Source organism: Falco naumanni, chromosome 2, assembly GCF_017639655.2.
Source record: "Falco naumanni isolate bFalNau1 chromosome 2, bFalNau1.pat, whole genome shotgun sequence".
In the NCBI taxonomy this organism is placed as follows: Eukaryota; Metazoa; Chordata; class Aves; order Falconiformes; family Falconidae; genus Falco; species Falco naumanni.
In genome coordinates, this window is record NC_054055.1 from 81,923,483 (window position 1) to 81,947,414 (window position 23,932).

Below are 23,932 nucleotides of genomic sequence, written 5' to 3' on the forward strand. Positions count from 1 at the left end.
GCAGGACACAGGCTAAAAACCATAATTCAAAGCCGTAAAGCAATGTATATTAGGCTATTGGGTGAGCTGCACAGTACCCTGGTGTTGCGTGACCTAGCCTACCGAGAGCCATATGCAGACAGAACTTGCAGGTAGAGACCTTGAAGAGCACATTAAACCACATCAAGGCCTCTGTAAGCTACTTCTAAAATGTTAGACAAGCAGCTTCCTTCAAGAGCTGTGGCAATAATAAGAGAGACAGAGATAGAGAACATAATTGGTTGAAAATAATTTTGCTGCCAGAATGCTCTTTTGAACTGCTTACTATAGCTTCACAGCAAGTTATTTGCAACTTGAGGCTGTATTTAGCAAAGTTTCATTTGAAACAAAAAAAGAAGAGCAGATACAATCCCGTATGTCTACTAAGTAAGTAGTACTAGCTGTCAAGAGGAAAATATGACTGGGCCAGCAGTGTTACCAGCTTTTGATCTTTTGGAAATACTTAGAATGGATGCAATTAGAGGGAGGGTGTGAAAAGTGTCTGATGGTGTGTTACTGAATGGGGGAGTGAGTGGGTTGTGGTAGTCGTCGTTTTTAAATTGTATTAATAAAATAGTTGCAAGCATGACTCATGTGGTGGCGATCTCCTTCCTGACCTAAAAGGAAGAAGGAGAGCTGGTCCCACCTGCAGCCCATCAGCTCCCATCACAGCTGTCGGGGCCAGTGGGATACAGCGTTGTGGGCCCAGGGGAGATGCTGAAGGTGAGACTCTTGGAGGCATCACAGCAGCCTGGCTTCAAAACAGGCAGGAGGCTGCTGCATCTCAGTGTGCCAGGGCTGTGCTTGTGACAGGTGTCTCCTAAAAAGCTGAAATGGACCCCTGGGTGATGGCAGGGATGTGCTGCTGGTGCGAGGCCCTTCGCTGCACCGTTACGCCTGCCATCATTTCACCCCTGTGGCCCAGGGTTTTCTTCCCCAAAGCAAGATGGCCATGGTGCCCTGAGAAATAATCTCCCCATTTTGGCTCAGCCAGGACTATGCTTTAATTAGACACAGCAGTATTCTCTGAAAAACCCTGCAACATGTTGGCCACAGCTGATGTTAAGAGCAACCAGAGAATTACGAGACAGGCTTTCACATATGGCTTTTTTTCATTGCTCCCTATGCAACCCAGTGCCTTCAGAGAATAGCTGTGCTGTTTGTTTATTATTGTTATTAGCTTTTATTAGATTCAATGCAACCTACCTCAGAGTGCTCCCTGTTTTTCAATTTCTGGTTTGACATTGTTATCTGTACTGAGGAAAAGTTCATCATATTGTAGAAATTATTATAAAGTAAAATATGATAGGATAAATTATTAAAATTTCTTATATAATATTTTAATAAATAATAACCAATTGTTGAAAAAATATTACATGTGAATACTTTTGCATCTGGCTGGGGGGATTGCAAGAAATTTTAGCAGCTATGAAATGTCTACATTTGTGGTATATATAGGAAAATTGAGGATTTTTTTCATATAAAGCAATACCTTGATTCACACACTGTTTTGAGGTGAAGAGCTGTAGCAGTTCTAGCAATTGGTTGACACTGCATCCACCTATTACAGTAGGTGAAACACTTATTTTTATAGATGTAAAAAAGCTATACAGATTATTTTTGTTTGCTGTGCAGATAAATAGCTAATGTTGACATATCAATCATCGTCATTAGCCTTCAGCCCAAACATCCTACTGAGACCAATTGGATCAGCTTATGACCACACAGAACCCTCGCTTCAGGCTGTCTGAAGAGGTAGGCATAATTTCCCTGTGCCAGGCTCCTGGTCAGCTGCTGTCTGGAAAGCTGCTTCCATCACTACAAAAAGCAGAGTCTGAAATATGATGGAAATGATGGTTTAGTTCCCAGATAGTCCCACTTTTTCCCACTGCAAACCAGTTCCAAGTTTCAGGTGCTGAGAGCCATGATGACTGGTTGCATTCACTGCACTTCTTCAGAGACCCATGTCCCCCTGTTGTCAACTTCTTCCCCACTCTCACTAGAAACTTTCTCCTCCGTGCCTCTCCTGTACCCTCTGTTCCCAAACCTTTGCTTCCACATCTTGTTGCACAGCTGCAACACCAGAGCCCTGCCCTGCTTCAGAGCCCCATGTGAGGACCATCTCCTGCCTCTGCTACAGAACCTGGTGCATCTGCTGAGTGGAGCAAGGCTGCGACAGACACGCAGCCAGGAACATGTGTCTCCTGCAGGGTGCTTACCTGAGTCCTGCAAGACAGCCTGTAGCTCACAACGTGGCACAAAGCCACCACCTGTCCCCTTCTCTGTGCCATGATGTGATGCATTTCCATGAGTATGTTCCCTAGCTGAGCAAAGGCACGGTGATAAGGATGGTATTAAAGGTGGGGGAAGAACAGCCAACAGAGTAAGGGGAAGGTGGCACATCTGAAGCAGAGCTGGCAGATTTGTAAAGAGGCATAGCTAACACCAGTAATGTAAATGTCCAGATGGATTACCCAATACATCAGGAAAAGGCAAGAAACACTGGTTTCAAGAATGGAGAATTTAGAGCAGTTCTGTATGTGAGATTATTCAGTCAAGAAAGCAGATGCAAAATTGCAGATTTTTATAAGGTTCCTCACATTTACGCACCATAGCTGAAGCTACCACTTGGTTCACATGCAGCCCAAGTGCTCTTCCCAGCTCTGAAGGTGCTGTCCACATTAGAGCCAGATGGGGACCAATGCACTGAAACCTGCCCCAGCCTGCAAACAGACCCGTGCAGGGGGGATCAGTGTGGCTGCAAACCATCTTCATTCAGGATGCCTGCCACTTTTCCTCTTCTACTTTCTCGTTGGCTTTTTCTGCTGGTTCCCCTCCTGCGGGGATGGGAGGACCATAGGCTGACTACTATTGTGCATGTTTTAACAGTGCCAGACTGGGCCATTTGGGATATTTTACCACATTACTATTGCAGCCAGCCATCTATTATGTGAGGTGAGTAATCCACATTGTCTATAACTGGGTGAAGAGATGGCCAGCGGCTCTGCATAAACCACTTGGATTCTAGCTAGCCTCCTTGGCCCCAACTCAGAGTTAACTATAGATGAACAGTGTAGGTGTTTCTGCACTGTGCTTCCAACATGTGCCTGACCCCAATGCACAACTTGTCCCAGCCCCTGATCCTAGAATGGGGAATTGATTGTAGCATGGAATCACACTACAAGAGTTGCATTGGCACGACTGTCAGTGTGGGGTATCATAGAGAGCTTTACTGGGAGCTGGTGACCCTGACGTGATAATCTACAATTCCCCCTTCTTTATTTTGAAGAGAAACAACATACAGGTTAAACTGCTTTTGAATCATAGATCTTATACAACTTGACACACAGGGAACAACCATCGATACAGCTACAATTACCAATAACAACATTCCTCCGCATACTATAAGCTCCTGCAACCATCTGGTGATTCCCCACGACTTAAAAAGATTCCGCAACCAATCTCCCGATAGTTCATGCTGTAAGTCCTTTGACATGTCCTTTAACTTTTGTAATTGACTGTGAATCAACTTTGAATGGTCTGAAAGGTTCATACAACACATTACTTCAAAATCCTCACACCCATGTCCCTGTGCTAATAATAAAAAATCTATTGCTGCTCTATTTTGAAGCGTTGTATGTCTTATTGATCCTACATCTACAGTTAATTGCGAGATCATATTTGCTGTCAAGTTAGTTTGCTTTGCCATATAACATGCTAATTTATCTGTATCTACTAATGCTTTACCTACCGCAACATGGGGGCTTAAACATGGCTGCTAACACTCGTGAGGCTTCTCCCCAAGTCTGAACTTTTGATTTTCAGTTTTTTTTATACACCCCTAAATCTCATCGCTCTCTTTTTTTCTTGCTTCAAGTGTAATTTAATAACTCTGCCATCTTGGGCACAAACACTGTCAATCTACCCAGTGTGCATGGTCCTCCTACCGGTCGAGACGGGATACCTGACCAGGCCCTGTCCCCACAGATTAGAAATATTCCCAGTGGCAAAACCGTTGGTGACCCACACCACCAAGTGGTATTTTTATATGCATTATTCTCTGGACTTATCCTCTGCATATCTGCATCATTGAGCTGGGGGAGTATCAAATGTCAACTGACAATAAACTTCCCCCCTCCTCCCCCACCTTATGAGCATTTTTCTCATTTTACAGTCTAGCAAAACTGATGCAAAGATAGTTCAGGTGACTTACACAAAGTCACTTATCAGGTGAGTATCAGTCAAAATATAGACAAAGTTGTCTGAATCCCTTTATAAGCAGCTTTTGTCTCATATTTTGGCCTGACTTAGCATCATCTGACATCCCAAGGACTTTTGAGTATATACTGTCTTGAACAATGCATGAGAATGGCTGCATGACATTCACCAGACCCCTGAAAACTTAATGCAGAAATCTAGTAGTGACTGTGATGTGCTTTTATGTACACATTGAATCAAACCTCACTTTAGTATACAGTCACATTACTGTAAGTCAGATTTATCCCCATCATAACTCTGTTGGCTTTAATGAAGTGGCACCAGGAACTAGGTTTGTCTATGAAATATTAAAGTAAATTTCAGAAACATGTTTTTCAGCCCATGTGCAACTATTTTCCACGGTGGAAAGAGTACATTATTTGGCCATTGAAGGAATAGAAACACCAACAGTTTGAGTATAATATTGAAGAAAGTAAGGTTTGTCTTCATCTGTTCTCTTCATGTGTGTAAGGAAAGTGAACTGGTTGTGTTTAAAAATGTGTCCAAGCACATCTGAAAAGTAATTAAGTAACATATAACATGACTCAAGAAAAAAAAAACAGGACATTTTCAGCAGTGCTGGAAAACACGCTTTGAGACCAGAATTCATTCTAAAACCAGGTGGGATTTTTTTTGTTTCATTTGTTGGCTGATTTTTTTAAAATGCAACTCAGGTTTATCAGAACATGGCAGAAAAAAATCCTGTCCACAGCATTTTTTTCTGTGAGGGACGTCACAATGGCAGAAATTTCACAAGAACAACTGGCAGCATCAGATTTCCAACTTTGAATTGGTTTGGGGCCAAAAGAGTCATTGACTTTTCACTTTCTGATGGAGTTTATAAATAATCATCGTGTCTTTTTTCTGCAAAAATAAAACTAGTATGATGCTAATTAGATACAAAAAACCTAGTTCTGATCAACTTTTAATGTCTTCGTCTTATCATTTAATATAGTCATCTCTATATTTTGCACATTCAGTCATATTTGAACTGAGATAAAATAGCTTTAATGAAATATTAAATAAATGACAAAGTTTTACAGAGAATTTTTTGTGTTTTGGACAGTAAAAACAAAGAAAACTGGTAAATGACTATTCAGTTCCTCTATTTAAATACCTATAGAAAATAAGGTAAATAAAAATATATTTGACAGTGAATATGTCCAGTGGGAATATCTCCTTGTGTTTTACTTTATAGTAGCTAAACATTAAGTCAAGCCTTTAACTTGAATTTAATGTTTTAAAGCAATATCAATCAAGGCACAAGGCATTTCCTGGGAATTAATGACTGACTGGGAGAGCTGATGGGCCAATGTGAAGCTGAGGGCCATTAACCTCAGCTAGTCATTAATTTCCATGAAAATTCCCTGTGCTGAAGTTGTTAGTGCTTTTTATAATCTTCTTATATATTAAGTCTATGTATATAAACATCTTCCCTCCTGCCCAAGCAATTTTTAAAAAGATACCATAGGAAGGAGACATTTAGGTAATAATGCTGTATCCCTTGGCTTTCCTGTTAAATTAAAAAAGGAAAGGCAAAATTAAAAAGAGAAACCCAAACCATTTTAGAAGCAAAATATGAATTCCCTAAATGAACACTGTAAGGATTGTCTGAGAACTCCAGTACAGTTGTGCACAGGGAGCAAGGCAGACTGTCATCTTCTGCAGTCAGTGGTACCCAGATGGCTGTGATGAAGCTGCCAGCAGCCTCCTCATTTCTTCCAGAGGTTCCACAAAGTCAAGTCTCTGGTGTTCCCTGCCCTGACACTGCTCACCCCTGTTTATTGCTGATATCTCGCTTTTGTACTCTTTCCCAGGATTAGAACATACCAAGACCCCTTCAAATTAACGTTAACACTTGGAACAGAAAACGTTCATGTAAAACCATCATTTGCCAAGAGCAAGCAGGTGGAGGGAGGTGATCCTTTCCCTCTACTCAGCCCTGGTGGGGCCATACCTGGAGTGCTGGGTCCAGTTCTGGGCTCTCCAGTACAAGAGAGACATGGACAGACCGGAGAGAGTCCAACAAAGGGCCACAAAGTTGTTTAAGGGACCAGAACATCACTCCCATGAGCGAAGACTGAGAGAGCTAGGACTGTTCAGCCTGGACATGAGAAGGCTCAGGGGCATCTCAGAAATAGCTGAAGGGAAGAGAAGCCTCTTTTAGGTGGTGCCCAGTGACAGGACCAGAGGCAGTGGGCACAAACTGAAACACAAGAAGCTCCAACTGAACACCAGGAAACATTTTTTCACTGTGAGGGTGACTGAGCCCTGGCACAGGTTGCCCAGAGAGGTTGTGGAGTGTCCATCCTTGGAGATATTCAAAAGCTGCCTGGAGATGGACTGGGGGCAATGGGATGTAGGTGGCCCTGCTTGAGCAGGACCTTCAGAGGTCCCTTCCAACCTCAACCATTCTGTGATTCTGGGAAAATCAAGAGGTTTGAACACGGAAATGTTTATTTCTCTGGGCTCCTCAGGAAATCCTTATGTGTAATTGCCCAATTTCCAACATATTCTAGTTACACAAATGACCTGAATGGTGACAGACTCGTGGAATCAGTTCCTAAGCTATCCCATTGAGTTTAAAACCAAAAAGGAAGAGTTGTGATCCTATATTCTGACATATGATATTATGCTCCTATATACATAGTTTGACAGGTCATCTTTGTGCATTATTAGTTCTCATTAATAAAGTTCATTGCGGTAATATCTCAGGGCCATTGGGGAATGGAATGCTATTGTGTTGAGGGAATAGAACAGAACATCAGACATTCCTATGACATTCACAATCTTACTTTTCCTACACTAGTTGAAACAATAATTAGATGATCCATAGCAACTCCAAGGAACAGAAATGGTGATAGCATTCTTTGTCCAGCTTTCATTTTTTGCCCTTGATGGTATTGATTTAACCTTTATGAAAATTAATCTCAGGAGAGGAACAGAACCTGAAGATTTTACTTTTGACTTTTAATTTCCAAGAGCAATTGCAAGTTTTTGCTCTTCCTGGTTGGTTTGTGTGTGTGTGTGTCTGTGTGTGTGTGTGTGTCTCTGTGTGTCTGTATGTGTGTGTCTTGATTTTCTTCTTTGATAAAGTGGTTACCAGCTAGTGCCTTGTAACTTGGCCAACTTGTTTTTAGGAGTCATTTGTTCATCTTATAATTGGCAATATAATGTTCCATCTCCTACTGTAGCTTGTTTAAAATCAGTCATTTCTAAAAACAAACGAAGACTCAGGGTTGGAAAAGGATGCTGAACCACATGTAGGGTATTTTATTAATTTTAATATTTTTGTGCACCTGTGAAGTAATTGGTGTATATAAATCCATGATTAAATGCAGATGGTAAAATAATTTCATCCCTGTATCAGACCCAGGGATGAAATTACTCACTTCACATGAGGTGTACCATCTATATTAGCATATTTAAGATACAACCCTTCAGCATGGAGAAGTAAAGAAAAAAATCCATGATTAGGAAAGGGCCACTCTTAAATCTGAAGCCCAGCTTCTGTTTAGGTAGCATTAATAGATGTTTGTCCATAGCTTATTTTCATCATGGATGCGGCCCCCACAAGCAAGCAAGGAAATGGAATGCAACCCTAGATCGACCTGACCAGAATCAAAATAGGAGATACCACCTCTCTCTTTGCCCCGTTCTGACTGTGAATAGGAAAAAGGAAGCCTAAAGAAGATCCTAAACCAAAAGCACCAATACAGAAATTCAGCAAACTCTGGGGAAGTTGTGATCCGAGTCACAATCTGAACTTTGTGGCTGACACTTCCTTCTTGAACGGGCTAAATTAAAATCTAAACCCCAGCAAACGAGGTTGAATTGACAGAGGAAAAAATAAGACAGATATATACTGTGTTGCCTCAAACAGTGGCAAATTATCCAGTATGAAACTATAAAAAGCTGTATCAGTGCCTTTTCTTTTTGGCAAAACACCATATATTTGATAAAACTGTTTCCACTAACTGAAACAATTGCCAGTGAGGAGGCTGTATTTTATCATTTGAGATGCCACCCCAGCTGTAAGAGTTCTATTAGATTGTCTTGGCTCAGTGTTTGATATTTATTCTTATCATTTAGGAGCATCAGATACTCATGTCTTGGAAGATATCTATTGAATGGTGATAAGTGTTTGGTACTCGCACAAGTGATATCATTGCACTGGAGTTAACTCAGTTTCACAACCTTGCGAGTTCAGAGCATTATCACAGAAAGAGCTGGGAGCTTATATCAAACTGACCCATAATTAAGTTTGGCACTTGCTTGTATAAAATGTGGGATTTCTCTAGTGCTTTCCCCCCAAGACGTTCTACAATTCTTCTTTAGGCAGTTAATCATGTGATTATCTTATTCATTGCTACTATAAAATACTCACTTTATAAATGTATATATTGCATGGAGTGTTAGAGGCAGAGTCATTAGAAATAAATTTTAAGAAAGTACACTAAAGACTTGTAAAAAGACCCAAACCACTGGAAGACAAGCAGCCCACAAACTGCAGTGTTACGAGATGTAATGACTGCAGAGAGCAGAAAGAGGGGCCCTGTAACTTCTCTTCTATCTGGCTATGGAGTTGCTAAAGAAGTGTAACCAGGCAGAAAGAGTTGTTTACAGAGAATTGCAGTGACTCATTAGTGTGGCAGCTATTTGGTTAACCAATTAAGACATTATATTGATTTGCACAGCAGTTTCTAGAAGTACATGTCAGTTTTATTGCTGCTGCTTTTAATAAGCAATGGTGTCTCTAACTAGGTCTAGTCCAGGGAAATGGTTGCATTAGAAAACAGATTAATAAATGCAGAGATAAATATGAGTTCAGCTGTTGATGTGGACAAAAATGGATACATTTCCAAGGGAGTTATATGGTCACAGCCATCTAATTTGTAAATCCATAGCTAGCTATGATCAGTTGCAAAATAGATTGAAAAACCTAATGATTTCCCAGTTTTCTGGAACTGAGCTCTTCTATTTTACATGAAAAATATATTTTTTTGAAAGCCTGTATTGGAATCTACATGTAGACTCTATTGCTTTTTGGCTTCCTCTTAAAGATGGTCCCAGCAAAATCCATGTATTTTTCTGTGGAAAAAAGTGACTTGGGATCTACTGAAATCCACTGGGAGAAGAGCATTGTAAGGGCTTGAGCAGACCCATGGTGAAGACTATTCTAAGAAATAATATTGATTCTACTGCATATGTTTAATTCACAAGCTTCAGTGAGTATAAACCTGTTACACAGACTGCAAAGGAAACACTTTAAAGGACAGCAGATGAAATACAAGAATTTTACTAAATGATTGTGTTTCCATGGAATTGCCACTCCAGCCTTACTTTGCTCAAGATAGATGGTTGCTAGCATGATGAAGAAACTGATATGAAGGAAAATCTCTGTTTTTCTTGAGTTGATAATTGGAGAGTTTGTATCTCTGCAACAATGAGTTTGGAAAGATTGTACAAACATCAAATCAAACCAGCCAATTTCACTAAAGCCTAGTCTCTTAAAATGTTGTGTAGGGTTTTTTAACATTTCATGACTGAATATAACTCTCAGATATTCTTTTCCAAAGAAGGAGAAAAAGGCTTTTGAGGGTCCTATTAATAGAAGGATGATAATTTAACCTGAGAGGAAAGATGTAACGTAAAGGATATTGGTTGTTGTTATAGGCAACTGTTACTCATTCCCAGCGATTTCAGATAAAGCAGACTCTTCGAGGGAGAACTTGTTCTAAGGGGATTGCTCAGCTGCTGCCTTCTGGGTTTTCTAGCCCTGGCTGGAGACACTGCCTTTGTAGCATCATTTGCTTAGACGTGGCATGCAGGATTATAAAATCTTCTTACCCTTGCAGAGGTCTGGCCACACTTCTCCTACTACCACCCTGAACCATCCCTTCCCACTGCGAGCTCATTTCCCTTGCTCTTCTGAATCCTGTGACAGGGAACATAATCTTGTCTCCAATTCTGCAGTTCTCAGGGGTGAATTTCAGTGCTTACTGACAAATGAATGCCTCTAAGCAGATGTTAATGCTATATTAATAGTTTTAACTAGAACAGCATTTTTAACCTTGATTGCCACAGCTCTGCCCATTTTTCTTTTGTCTCTGATGTCCAGGGAATGTGCAGGGAATGCTGCAGAGCCTTCACAATGGTCCAAGTTATTAAAGCACCCTCATTGCACTGTGTTGGTTTTCACTGTACATAACAAACAGAAGCAAGAGGAGTGTGCCTGAAGTTAGGATAACTTTCCAGCTGCTTGCAATGCATTTTGCAATGCATAGTTCATAAGGGCTATTTAACAAAGACTTCTCATTAGCATAATATTTTTGCATGTTAAATGTTTTATATGACATTTTTTTGCAGCTACTATGGGCAATAAATGAAATGGCTTTCCTGTAAGAAAATATTTTCTTGGTAAATGTACTTATCAGAGTGTTTTAACTCCTTACTACTGCTCAGAACCATCATGTGCTATCCTAACTGCATCTTTGATTGTGCATGTTCATCTGCAAACATCAAACAGCCCCCACTGCTATTCTTCCTCAACCAGCTGTTGGCTTTATTATGCCAAATTCTGGTTTCCATAGCATAGACTGAAATAATTTTTTTGATTATAAATGGATCAAAATTTGCTTCGTCACCTCAAACCTTGCTGAGCCTTCAAAGGGATTTTGCATGTAGAGAAAAAAACATACTTTTCCCAGAAGTAGTTTCTAGAGGCTACCTTGACACAAAGTGAAAGAGCTCTGTACCAACCACTCAGCCTTGTTTAGCCAAAAAACAGAAGTGTGGTCCAGGCTGGACAGTGGAGAAAGCAGCCTTTAAGGTGATGACCTGCATAGCCCATGTTCTCAGAGGTATAAGCACACTTGGGTAGCAACTGAAATAAAAAACTGGTCTAGAAAAATGCTAGAGTAGAAAATCTTTTACCTGATCTGGTCTCAGATAGATGAGGTAGAACATGGTGTGGTAGATTAGACGCACAGACACAAGATGGTGTTTAATAAGTTCTGGTGGAAGGAAAGCGAGAGATGATTTACCACCACATAGAGCAAATGGATGGTTTGTTGAGGTATATCAGTAGGAGTACTGAGTCACAGCTCATCATCTGGAACACTGGAAATTTTCAGTACTACAGCAACCCAGCAGTTGCTGTATATATTCTGGGAGCAAGGGGAAAGTGACAAGTAATGCTTTTTGGAGCATATTATAAAAGAAGTGGGTTTTATCTTCTGGGTGTTTCCATCCTATAAGTTTTCCTGTCAGATTTGGGAGAACAATATTTCACTTGGCTTTTGGTTTGTCTCTGAATCATTGTAACAATGGAATTTATTCTTACAAACCTGAATTGCTGGGGGGGAAAAAAAATAAAAGCCAAGCTGTCTGGGAGGTGGGTGGGAAAGAGGACGGGGATGGGGCGGCGGGTGGAGGGGCAGAGAAGAGAGTCTGCGCGTGACTGATCCAATTTTCTGCATCTCACAAAACTCAAGGCAAATATGATGGCATTTGATTAATAGTTAATTGTGAAGTGACCAAACGCTTGTTTTCTTGGTTTGAAAATCACAATAAAGAGAGCATTTCTCCTGATATGGGCTAGATTTAAGAGCAGCATTATGTAAGACCTGAAAGGAGTGATGACTTTTTTTGGTAAAGGGAACAGCCTGTGCAGTGGACATGCTTCAGCGACAAAGACAAGAACTTTCTGCTAGAGTTTAATATAATTGTAATAGTTATAGGAAAGACACCTGCAGACAAAACAATATGTTTATGGAGGAATTAGTGGAAAATTACTGAATTTTTCTAGACTGCTGGCATGTCAATGTGGTCTCTATTGCTGATGTACTGTTTGAAGAGACACAGTTGGACAAGCTGGTCCTTGAAGTCATTGGCAGACCTTACTGTAGGTAACTATGGACTTTCAGGGTGATGCTCTGATATCTGCTGGTTACATTTAATAAAAATTTGGTTGAGGACGCAAAACAGGAAAAGCAATCGTATTTTTTAATGCATATCATGTATTATATGCTCAGAGAGAAAGAGGATAAACGATCAATCTAGAGATAAAATAATCTAGAAATAAAATATTCTTTATTACTTCTTAGATGTAAAATCTTGTGCTGTATCTGTAACAATTGCCTTTGTAAGCAGAGGTACGGCACCCAAATTTCCCATGTTCGCATTGTCTTCTGAATTACTGGTGCTGGGGTTGCTGGGGTTTGGAGTGAACGACTCGAGTTGTTTTCTTGGTTGGAGTAGAGTCAAAATGCTTTTTCCAAATGCCTGTACCAATTTTTATCCTCGTCTCTGCAGGTTTATTCACACGTTTTTGGTGAAAGCTTTCTTTGATTTTGATCTTTTTACATTACGAATAGTTTGCGAAGTGCTTATATAGAATTCATGTTTATTAATTTTATGATATTAAATTGTTTAAGCTTTTTTCAGATAAGTACCTGCCTATGTTGCTATTCAAGAATGTGTGCTATGCTTGCTACTTTTACTACATTCAGACTTCTGGTTTACTGGTCATTAAATATTCAGATAGTCTGGTGTCTCGCTTATGAGACCTAAGAAGAGGAACTGAAAGTAGCCTCAATTCTGTGGAAGACTAGAAAAAGGCAAGTGATTTTATTTTTGTAGCTTACTTCTTAGTATCGCTAGACTGCAGCATGACAGCAGAGTTTATAACATGGCCTCATGGATTTCTGGCTTAGCTTGAAAAGGTTGTGTCCCAAAATATAGAATTGTAATTAAATGTTTGGGAAAGGTAGAGATTGTCTTAGCTATAGTGGAATCTATCACCGTGAAAAGAATGAACGCAACAGATTTTTATTATACAAATTGGAGAACAGTATCAGTTGGTATGACACCTCATCAATGCACTCATCTCCTCCCAACCCTCTTCTAGCTTGGTTGGGCTACTGGATGGTGCCAGCACGTTCTTTTAACGTCAGTATGACAGGGAAACCCATTTGAACAAAAAGATACAAACCTCAGAATTTAAACACATCATTTGTTTTGAAAATACGAAGGCATCAGGCAAAAGACAGCAAATGAGAGACCTGTTAGCAAGGGACGGGCCGCTCCCCCATTAGTGCGGGAGCTGGGACGTACACAGCGCACGCAGCCCCAAGTTCAGCTGCAGTTCTAGCGGCTAGACAGGCATTTCCCTGACACTTTTATGCATTTACCGGCTGCTTTCCCAAAATCTGTAAGCACTGCAAAGAAATGTTTTGGTAGCCGACCCCCTCCAACGAGGTCATCTCTCACCACCGGCTGTCAGCGAGCCATCAGGAGCCGCGCTTCCAGCATGTTCCTCAGCGTGTCAGTTCCGTGTAGCGGGCCAGGAGGACGCGGCTGCCGCGGCGGCGGAGCCGGCCGACACCCGGCGCTCCCGAAGCGCCTCCCCGACGCCTCCCGGCCGGGGCTGCGGCGAGACCCCGGCGCCCGGCAGCCCGGCACGCAGGTGGGAGCCGGCCCCGCTGCCGCAGCGCGGCCCACGCCGGCCACCGCGGGGGGCGCCGCCGCTCTGGCCGCCCCGCCGCCTCCCTTCGGTTTTCGGCGGGAGCCGCAGAGCCCCCGCGCCGCCGGAGGCCGCGCCGCGCCGCTCCCCCCGCCCGGGGCCGCTGCGGTGAGGGGGGGCCGGGGCTGGGGCCGGGGGCCGGCGGCGGGGCGCTGCCGGCGGGCGCGTGGGCGGCGCGTGGGCGGGCGGTTGCGTGGGCCGCGGCGGCGGGGCGCGGACAGGTGGGCTGGCGGGGGGCGGGCGGGTGGAGCGAGCGAGCGTGTGCGAGCGCGGCGGCGGCGGCGGCGGCGGCGGCGGGGGCGGGCCGGACGTGGGCAGGCAGCGGCGCGAATGCCGGGCGGCGCTGGCCCCCGCGCGGCGGGAGCCCCGGCCCCGCGATAAAAAGGGAAGGGGGCCGGGAGGCGGAAGGTGCGCGCTGCGGGTCCGCTGGGGCGCCGTGCGGCGGCACCGGCAGAAACGTGCCTGGGAGGGAGGGTGCCGGAGAATGAGCGGGAGGCTGTGCCGAGCGACGAGCCTCCTCCTGCCTGCCCGCCCTCCGGTAGGAATCCCGGGCGGGCGACGCGGCGGCGCCCGGGACGCGCGGCTCCCCTGGGCTGCGCGGCGGCGGCGGGCGGGAGGGCGGGAGCCGCGCTTGGTGAGGAGGAGCCGCTGCCGCCTCATCCTGCGGCACCGGCCGGCGGCGTGAGGAGCCCGGCGAGCGCAGGTGGGTGGGCAGCGCCCGCTCTCCGCAGCGCCGGACCCTCGGCCCGGCGGTTTAGCGGTGGCCCCCCGCCTCCGGCACCGTCCCGGCGGGAGGCACCTCCTCTGGCGGCTCCCGTGTGGGGCTGGGGCGGGGGGCTTCGCGGGGCTGCGGGGTGCGGAGCGTCAGGGGCTTGGCGGGGTGAGGGCTGGCCGGGGTGAGGCGCGTCGGGGGTGCGGTGCTTGTGGAACCGCGGCGGCGGGTGGCCGCGGACGCCGGTATCGGGGCGGCGCCCGGTGCGCACCTGAGCGGCCGCTGGCGGGTGGCGGGGCCCCCGCGGGTGCCGCCCCGGCCGGGGGTGACCGGCGGTGGCGGCGCCGTGGCAGGGCGAGAGGGTTACCTGGACGTGTGCTTCGGGGCGCCCGCAGCCTCACCGGCGCTTCGGATTTTATTTATTAATTAACATTTTTATTTTTTAAGAGCAACTTGTTCTTGGGAAATCGCGTTTAATTTGGGTTTCTATTCTAGTTTGAGATTTCTGGTTGTGGCTGCGGTTGCTGTTGACGTAGGGCAGCGCCGGGGCGCGGGTCCCCGGGCGGCCGTGATCACCCGTGCGCCGGCCGCGGCGAGGGGACGCGAGTGAGTTGCTGCCCGTGAGTGACCCGGGAGCGCCGGGCCGGGCGGCGTAGCGGGAGCCCGGGCGGCCGCTGTCGGGGTGGCGTGAGCAGTGCTGCGCTGGAACACGGGGGAGCGCGTGTGCACGCGAAAGCCGCTGTTCCCCCAGAGCCTGTACTCCGAAACTTCGCTATTCGGTGAAACCCCTGCTCTGAAGACCAGAACGCTTGGCTTTTTCCAGGAAGCCTTGAATCTTTTATTTTTTCCTATTTTCAGGAAAGGGTTAACGTGAGGGCTCGGGGTACTGTGTGCTTAGGTCTTACTTTGGTGTAAACGGTTTATTTGGCAGAATCTGTGGCACGTTGCTCAAAGTGCAGAAAGCCTGGAATAAATTGAGTGGTTTTCATTGTATGAAGAAGTTTCAAGATGGCTTTTAGTTCTCTAAGATCTTCTTCCAAATGCTAGCTTTTTTTGTGTGTGCATGCATTTCCTTATAACCTACATAAATTAACGAAGCCTAGCATGGAAATCACGTTTCGGTAAAACTATGTTCATTTTTCAGCTGGAAGAACCGATCAAATTAGGGTTTTTTGTATTTACAAAGTAATTAAGTGCAGATGGTTTTGTATTGCCACTTGGAATTCACCCTGCTGTGCCAAGGTTATGATGTGTCCACTAAGCAACAAGGATAACATAAAAATCCATAAAGCCCTTATCGGTCTTCAAGAGTTTTAAATGTTCTCTTGCATTAAATTGGGTTGAGATTGTGGGTTTTTTCTTTATTCCTGAAATTTATTAAAGAGAAAATGACAAATAACTCTGAGTATCTTAACACACCTTTTACAAAGGGCTTTGGAATGGTTGTATAGAAAAAACAAGTGAGCTGAAACACTGTGGTAATAGGATTTGCAGCATAAAATATGGTTAATTTCTCTTGTATGACTACAGGTGGCAGTGTAGAAGCCAAGAACAAAAATTGGCAGAAATAATATTCTGTGTACGAGAAAATGAAGAGTGTACTCATGACTAAGCACAGGAACCTGGAAAACCACAGGTATGTGAAGTGATTCATACAACTGCCTATGGTGCTCCCAGTATTTGCTGTAGTCTGATGTTCCTGGCTCCATAGGTATTTTTGGATCAATTATCACTTAATGTATTCACAGTAAGAGCCTAATCAAAATGTCATGGAAAAATCTATATTTGATTACTAAAAGGAGCAAAAATAACTTGAAGGCAGTATGCAAGGAGAGGTGGGATTTTCCCATTTTTTTTATGGTTTATTTTAATGATTAAAGAATCAGCAGTAAGTTGCATGAAGGGGTTTTTTTTTGCCCTTTAAATAAATAGATCTCATATTGATAAATCTAGCAGCAGTTATAGGCCTGAATATACTTCAAATGGAGAAACTTTAGATAAACACAAGGATTTGCTTGTCTGGATGTCTTATCAGTACTACTTTTGTGAGTACTGAAGAATCAAAAGCACGAGGAGAATTACAGAATTAAGAAGATGTCATTTCACATAACTGTCCAGCGGTGATGCATATACATTGTTAAGGGTTAAATATTGTAAGATAAAATACAAAAAATTACAACACTGTTCTCTATTTAAGAAAAGTAAAAATAAGCAGTACATAATAAGAGCTCATGATTAGCTCCCATATTTCAAAGCAAAGGGAAATACTAGATTACCTTAGTAATTAATTTTTCTCATTAATTAGCAAGGCTAGAGTGAGGCAAAGCCTTTCTTGTATGTTTACATTGGTGTGCAGAGCCTGTAGAAATTAGACCGTGGGTCTGAATTCCAAGATTCCTGGAAAGCCTTTGAGGCCGGGACAAACTCTGAGCTCTGGAGCTTGAGGATTTTTTAGAACTGATGAGTGGGAAGTTATCCTGGTAAGAAGTGTCAAAGTGGAATTATTACTGTGTTTATGAATATATTTACTCTTGCATATGGCTGTTCTTTTTCTAGTCTAAGATGGCTTTTTGTCTAAACCTTTAGATTGCTTCTGAGAGAACGTGGTTATGCCACAAATGTCAACAGATGACCAAGTCACCTTCTGTCAGCTGCCCTGCAGTAACTGGCCTTGGGCACACTTCTTGTTATACCCAGCTGCAATATTAGTTGCAGAAAGAATGATTTATTTCACTGTTAGAATGGGCTAAGAGCATACATCCCATTTGGTATAACTGACCAGCTGTAACTGATAAACTGTTAAAATATAGTAGCTTGGATTCCAGAATCTCAAGATGCCAAATAAAATGTGGTTTTTTGATACCTGTTGTTTAAACCCCACCCCCAACAACCAAACCACCAAAATCCAAACAGCGCCCCCACCCCCCCACCCCCCCCCCCAACAAACAAACAAAACTATCCAGTAAACTATACTTCAGGTATAGCTTTGTGGGCACCCAGGCCCTGAAACTGTAACCTCTCGGTAGAGAGGCTGTATATCTGTTGGTGTTTAGTAAGACCCTGATCTCTTGAGTGGGGTTTGTGGGTGCCATCATAATGCTTTGAAAATATCATGTGCCTTGGATAGAGTATCCTGAAGACCTATCACAGCTCTTAACTTCAATTAAAAGAAATAAAGTGGATAGATCTAGATCTTCAGGGCTGTTCTAAGGGGGAGAGCTCTTCCAGTTTTGCCTGTTACTTCTGAGTGAGGACCCACTCAGATGTGCCTAGGGAGAAAACAGCATAAGCGTCAATTTCTATACAGCAGTGTAGTTCTTTTATTCTTATCTTTCACTGAGCAAAACAGTTAAGTATACTTTAAGAACTTACATTAATAGCCCTGGTAAAGTCAATTCGACTGTTTGTGTAGTACAAGTCAACATATGCTTGTGGCTTTGAACGTTGAGTTCATTAGTTTGTGCTAACACATTTAGGACACAAAATGGAAATGTAATTTGTCATTAGTACAAAATTTTCATGGGGTCTTCCTTTACTTCATGTGTTGAAAATACTAAATAAAAAACCCTGCCAACTAAGCAGTGTGATGCTCAAGAGTTCAATTTACAGATACCTCTCTGTGCTAATTATGAAGTATTGACATAAATGAAAGAAACTACTTGTTAAAGCGCCTTTTGCAATGTATAGCAGTTATGTGTTCAGAAGGTGATTCATAACATTCGGCATTTATGATGAGTTTCCCTGCCATTACTGGAGATTACGAAGTATGTAATGTATTTGCACCACGCTGTGTTACTTTAGATTTGATGGTGGAAAGGGGAGGAGAACCATCTTCAATCAACTGAAAAATCAGGCCTGTTTTATGAATCAGTTAGTATTGAATTTTTTTACTGTATAGTAAAAGTTATCCTTTACAATAAAATGCAAATATTTAACCATCTTGCCTATAAGTACATCAGTGACAGTGTGTGTGTGGGAAACCCTCAAGACTTCTTCTGTGTTGAAAAGTTGTGTACATTATAACTAATAAAATATAGCAGACTTGGTGTAACTGAAAGTAGAATTCATAGTAAGAAATCTAAATTTGCAATCTAAATGTGTAAGGTCCCATTTTGAATCAGCAGCTCTTGAGTTATACAGAATACTGCTTTGATTTGATGCAGGATGTGTTTCTAAGTACAGCTCCCTTTAACAGTGCATCAGATACTGCATCTCAGAAAACTGTCTCGTGCTTCTGTTTTGAACTGAAAGTTGTGGATGGTTGTGTTCTGTTGTCCTAAGAAAACTGTGTTTAAGGGCTTGCACAGTCATTTCATGCTATCATAAAGATGGCTGTAATCTGTTAGATTATAAATCATGATTGCCTGGCAGTTATTGGAAATGTCTGTTAATTATACCAGGGTTTTACAAAAGAAAAATAAACTTTCTCACTCCATAATGGTTCTGTAGGATTGTCTTGATAATGGTTTGTGGGAACCTGGAGAATGTGCTAGGTCCATGGATTAACAATGCTGAATGGAAGGCAGAGAAAGAATTTTTTTTTTGAAAAATTATTTATTTTGTGAAACGTTAACAGGCACGAGCCAGTCCAATATCAAAGGCAGATTTTTAGAAAACCATTAAAATGTCTGTTAGGAAGATGAGGATGGTCTGAATCGGTCTCTGGAGGAGGAGGCACCAAGTGAAGGTTTCAGATAGACTGCGCTGAGAATAAGCCTAAAACAGAGTCTGTGTGAGGCTATTTAGCTTAGATGCTTTGGCTTATCAGTCTAGAGGTTGATATCAGATCTCCAGTTAGAAAGGAGTAGCGTTTTGTTACTCCCAACAGTATTAATACAGCTGTCAAACTGAAGGGATAGTTATAGCACTGCAAGATGTCCGCTGTGTATTACTATAACTGAAGTGGACTCTTGGGAAAGTCACAACATGCTAAGTGTATGCGTAAGGAAAATATTGTTAATTGGTAAATGTGTAAAGTAAATCTCCAGGCAGTAGTCCCACCGCTCTCTCTAGGCAGGCTGCCACTGGGCTTCTATGAGAAGTAAGGCCTAGCGTAGGAGGACATGAAACTAGAGGAGAAGTTATCCTGAAATTACATTCTGTAGATGAGACGTTGTTCTCTGGCAATGGCCGACTATCCTGTTCTAGGAATGCCATTGCATGGTGTTGATTCTAGATGATAGAAGAATGTCCCCTGGTGGAGTTGCATTCCGCTTAACTAGGTGAGTGCAACTAACCAGATCTATGATGCTGGAAGGGAGCATATAGGAACTCTCCAACTACATGCCAAGGTGGCTTACAACAGAAGGAGCCTAGATTATCTTTTAAGAAGCGGGTAGAGAAGTGCTGGTAACATAGAAGGCTACTAAAATAGTGCTGGAAGCAACACCTGAGATGCTAGATAGAGGTCTTTATTCTTAGCCTTCTGCAGCATCAGTCTGCACTGTAATCTCAATACCCTGCATAACGACAAGCAGAAAGGGCATGTGGGGCAAGATGACACAGCCACTGGGATTGAAGTCCATAATATTGCTGTACATATGGAAGAAGTTGATGAAGGTCATGTAGAAAACAAGGAAAAACTGCCTGAAAAGTTAGGTCCAGTTCAGACAGGAAAACAGAATAATAGGCAATCAGGCCAAAATAGCAATGTTTCTATGCAAATACTAGAAGATAAGGTGGAGGGACTGAATGCTTAGTTGTAAAGTAAGCTATTTACTGTATAGGTCTATCATAAAGAAGGTAGCTAGCAGAACGTTACTATGATTTCTGTGGAAAGCCTGCTAGGTGGAGCAATCAAAAAAGTAAAATGCTTGCAGCCAGTGTGGAGAGACTCAGAACAAATGCATGTCCCCTAACAACTGCTTCTCTGACCCTTGAAAAAGATTTTAAAAACAGTTAGCTTTGTTGAGCAGGCTGTAAGGAACAGAAAGATATCCTTCAAAAACTGATGTGTGCCCCCCCCCCCCCCCCCCCCCGAAAGGTGAAAATCAGGCAAATTAAACATTAAATGTATGGTAAAACAAGCTAAAGCCTGATGTTATTTGTAAAAGGTATAGAAGCTTGTCATAAGTACTCTTTCAAAAACATCAGAAATGGGAAGGCCATTGGGCTGATAGATGACTAAGATCTCAATGAGCTCAAAGAATATTGCACTGGAGCTGGAAGGGTATGAGATACTTGAGTTCACTGTGCAGGAGCTTGGATTTCCAAACAAAAATCTCTTCTCTGTGGGGAGAGAAGCACGAGGTCCTATTGAGGTACCTGTTCCAAATCAAAGTGATGCTGGGACAGTTTTTTTTTTAAGAACAAAATTATACACACGAGTTACAGCAAATTCTGGATGTGCCCACATCCTCTAGAACAGGGGTCCTCAAACTATGGCCTGTGGGCAGGATACAGCCCCCCAGGGTCCTCAATCTGGCCCCCGTATTTACAGAACCACCCGCGCCCCCCCCCCCCCCCCGCCCAGTGGGGGCTGGGGGGGAAACCAAGCAGCTGCAGATGACTGCCTGCCACTTCATCCACGCACCAGACCCCTGCTCTAGAGGACCTCTCAGTGTAAAATTGCTAACAGGTAATGGTGTTTAACAGCACAGTAGTGCTGGGGTAGCAGTGAAGTTGTAAGTGCCAAAGGTGATGCCGGTTTTTAAAAAGGCTTCCAGAAAGCCTATAGGAAAGAACAAGTCAAGTATAACTGGCATTTATACCAGCCAATTTGCTGGTAAATATCGTGAAGAAAACTAAGGGATTCATGGACAAATTCAATACCAAGAAAGAGTCAGAACAGCCTCACAGGTCTGGTAGAGTTCTTTGAAAACACTGTTGAGGTTGTGAGTAAGTGTGATCTGGCTGATGCAGTACACTTGGGTTTCAGAAAGTCTTTTGAGATGTACTCACCAAAGGTGCTGACCAAAATGAAACTGCTCTGACATAAGAGGAAAAGTCTCTTCTAGACTGATTGTTGGTTAAAAGATGGGGTAGGAATAAATGACCTATTTTCGCAGGGGGGCAGACATCACCGGTGGAGTTGCGTACCATCTGTGCTAGGTTTAACGCTAGTCGGTGTATGTATTGGTGATCTGGAAGAGTGAGTGCGGAGCGATTCTAACTTAATTAGGGTAGCAAAAATGAAAGCTAATTATGAAGAGCCAAAGAGGCATCTTGTGATTTTTAGTAACTGGGGATGAAGCTTGCTGCTGATACTATGAAGTAATGCATGTTAGGAGAGAACAATCCTGCTATTATTGAGACTGTTAACTATTAGCACCAAAGGAAGTGACGGTGTAGACCGCTTACCATGGTAAATTGAAGCATTGGTTGTGCTTAGGACTGGTCAGGAAAAAAATAAAAATAGGGAAGAATGGCCAACATAACAGAAGTCTTCTATGCCAGTGTATAAACACTTGTGCTTTTATCTTGATCTCTGGGTGCAGTTCTGATCCCCATATATAAAGGAAGAGTGAGGGGAGGAAAAGGAGAGATAATAGAACTGGAAATGGGTGGCAATGATGATAAAGAGCAATTAAATAGATTGAGAATCTTCAGCCTGGCAAAGAAATAGCTAAAGATGAAAATGATAACAATCTGTATAGGAGCGTAATGGAAAAAATGAACAGGGAGTGCTCATTAACTGCCTTTCGTAGTACAAGACCCAGAGGGGATCAAGTAAAATTACCAAGTGACAGATTCAGATGTAGTAAGAGGTTGTATTTTTTTCATAGTGTGTAGTGTAACTGTGAGCTGCTATACATACTAAAAATGTATGTAGGTGTGGGCTTTCAGTGCAAAAGCATCACCTCTTGCTTAGAAAAACACAAAGCCTAGTCCCTGAAGGCTGGGGAGGGATCCTGACCTGCATCCTTGCAAACCTTCCTTGTTCTAGTGCTCCTTCCCAGACCTGCACTCAGCTTATGCTAAAGACAGAATATGGGGATAGATGTATCTTTGGTTATTAGTATGTAAAATGAAGACAAATTGCAGTACCCTAAAGAAAATGCTGACCATATGCCACTCCAGATGCATAACCAAATTATTGGTGAAGAAAATGTGTTGAGGAGGATGAATTCTTTTCTTGGGCCTAATAACTTCCCAAAGGAAAAAAAAGTTAGTTTTCTTTGAAGACTGTACCAGTCCTCATTATACCATGTTGATACATGAAGTTTAGTGCCTATACAAGGGAGTTGAGATTGTTTGTTCTAAGGTGTCAGCAGTCGTCTTTAATTCTGTGCTTGCTCAGAGTAAGTTGGGCATTTGTTACTCCTTGCAGTTCATCTTCAGATGGACTGAATTAAAAACCTAAAAGCAAAAATAAACTGGAAGAGCTGGGGACAGACTTACCTATATAATAAAATGAAAAATACAGTTTTTGAGTCACGAACATGGAAGGTGGAATCTGTTTCCCTATAAATATGGTGAGATTACACATAGGTTCTTTCCTTATCCAAACATACAAGGACCAAAGCTATATTAGACTTGGACTAAATAAGGACTTGGAGAAAATTCATTATTAAGAATAAAGGATAACTTGGCTGTTAGACATGAAAGTGACATTTAAATATTAAAAGGATGTGGAGGTTATGAAGCAAGAATTATGTAGTCATCCAGCCCAGTAACAAATGAAATGAGAGTCTCCCAGTGGTAAGGCTTATGAGCTTGTGTGAACGAGGTACAGAATCAGTGCAAACACGGTGCTACACCCTGTAAGGAGTTACAGGAATGGGTGTTGGGGTGCATACAAAGGTTAACTCTAACCCAGGAAAATTAGTTGTCTTGGGTTCTTGTGGAACCCTGGTTCTGAAATAAAAAGATAAATCATACAGAAAGAGATCATACAATGTTTTTTAAATTACAAAAGTTAGGCAATAGAGCCAGTTTGAAAGAAAGGGTTAATTATGTATCCCACCAAACACCCCCGACACATCCCCCCTCTCTCAAGAATGGAGGAGGGAGAAGAATTAGTCCTCTCATTAGTTCAGCTATTTTAATGATTTCCTTGAATGCTCTTTAGAGTTTTCCTATGTGTTCATCAATTTCAAAACATTCTTTTAAGAGTAATTTTTTTCCATTCTGATTTCCTATAATGGGATATGATACCAAAGGAAAAAAAAAAGTGTAAGAAAAATCTTGTTCTTTTTATTTGGTAATTAATGTAGTTAGGTAATGAAGCTGAACCACTGGCAGTCTGACATTCAAGGAAATTTTGGTCAGCACAGATGACAGTAAGTTTTGGGTTTTCCTTTTCTAAAAGTAGTTTAGTTCCAGACACCATGGAACAGAACTTTGCTGGTAATTTACTCAGAGGGTTAGACTTTCCTATCTATTTAAACCCATACTTTAAACCATAACACATGGTCTTAAATAGGTAAGAGAATTCACCAGCCATAACGCACTTCTCAGGCAGTATTTATGCCAGTGTT

General features: G+C 42.7%; 1 long non-coding RNA gene across 4 annotated transcripts; it reads left to right on the forward strand.

Moving 5' to 3' along the window:
- The first annotated feature begins 14,122 nt into the window (after positions 1–14,122).
- On the forward strand, positions 14,123–17,388 carry LOC121084082. 4 transcript variants are annotated; one of them, XR_005826580.1, is made up of 3 exons: positions 14,123–14,339; positions 16,044–16,149; positions 16,870–17,388. It is a non-coding gene; the product is annotated as an uncharacterized LOC121084082 (long non-coding RNA). The 4 variants fall into 4 exon arrangements; XR_005826578.1 differs by having other exon boundaries at positions 17,100–17,388; XR_005826579.1 differs by having other exon boundaries at positions 16,044–17,388.
- Positions 17,389–23,932: the final 6,544 nt, after the last annotated feature.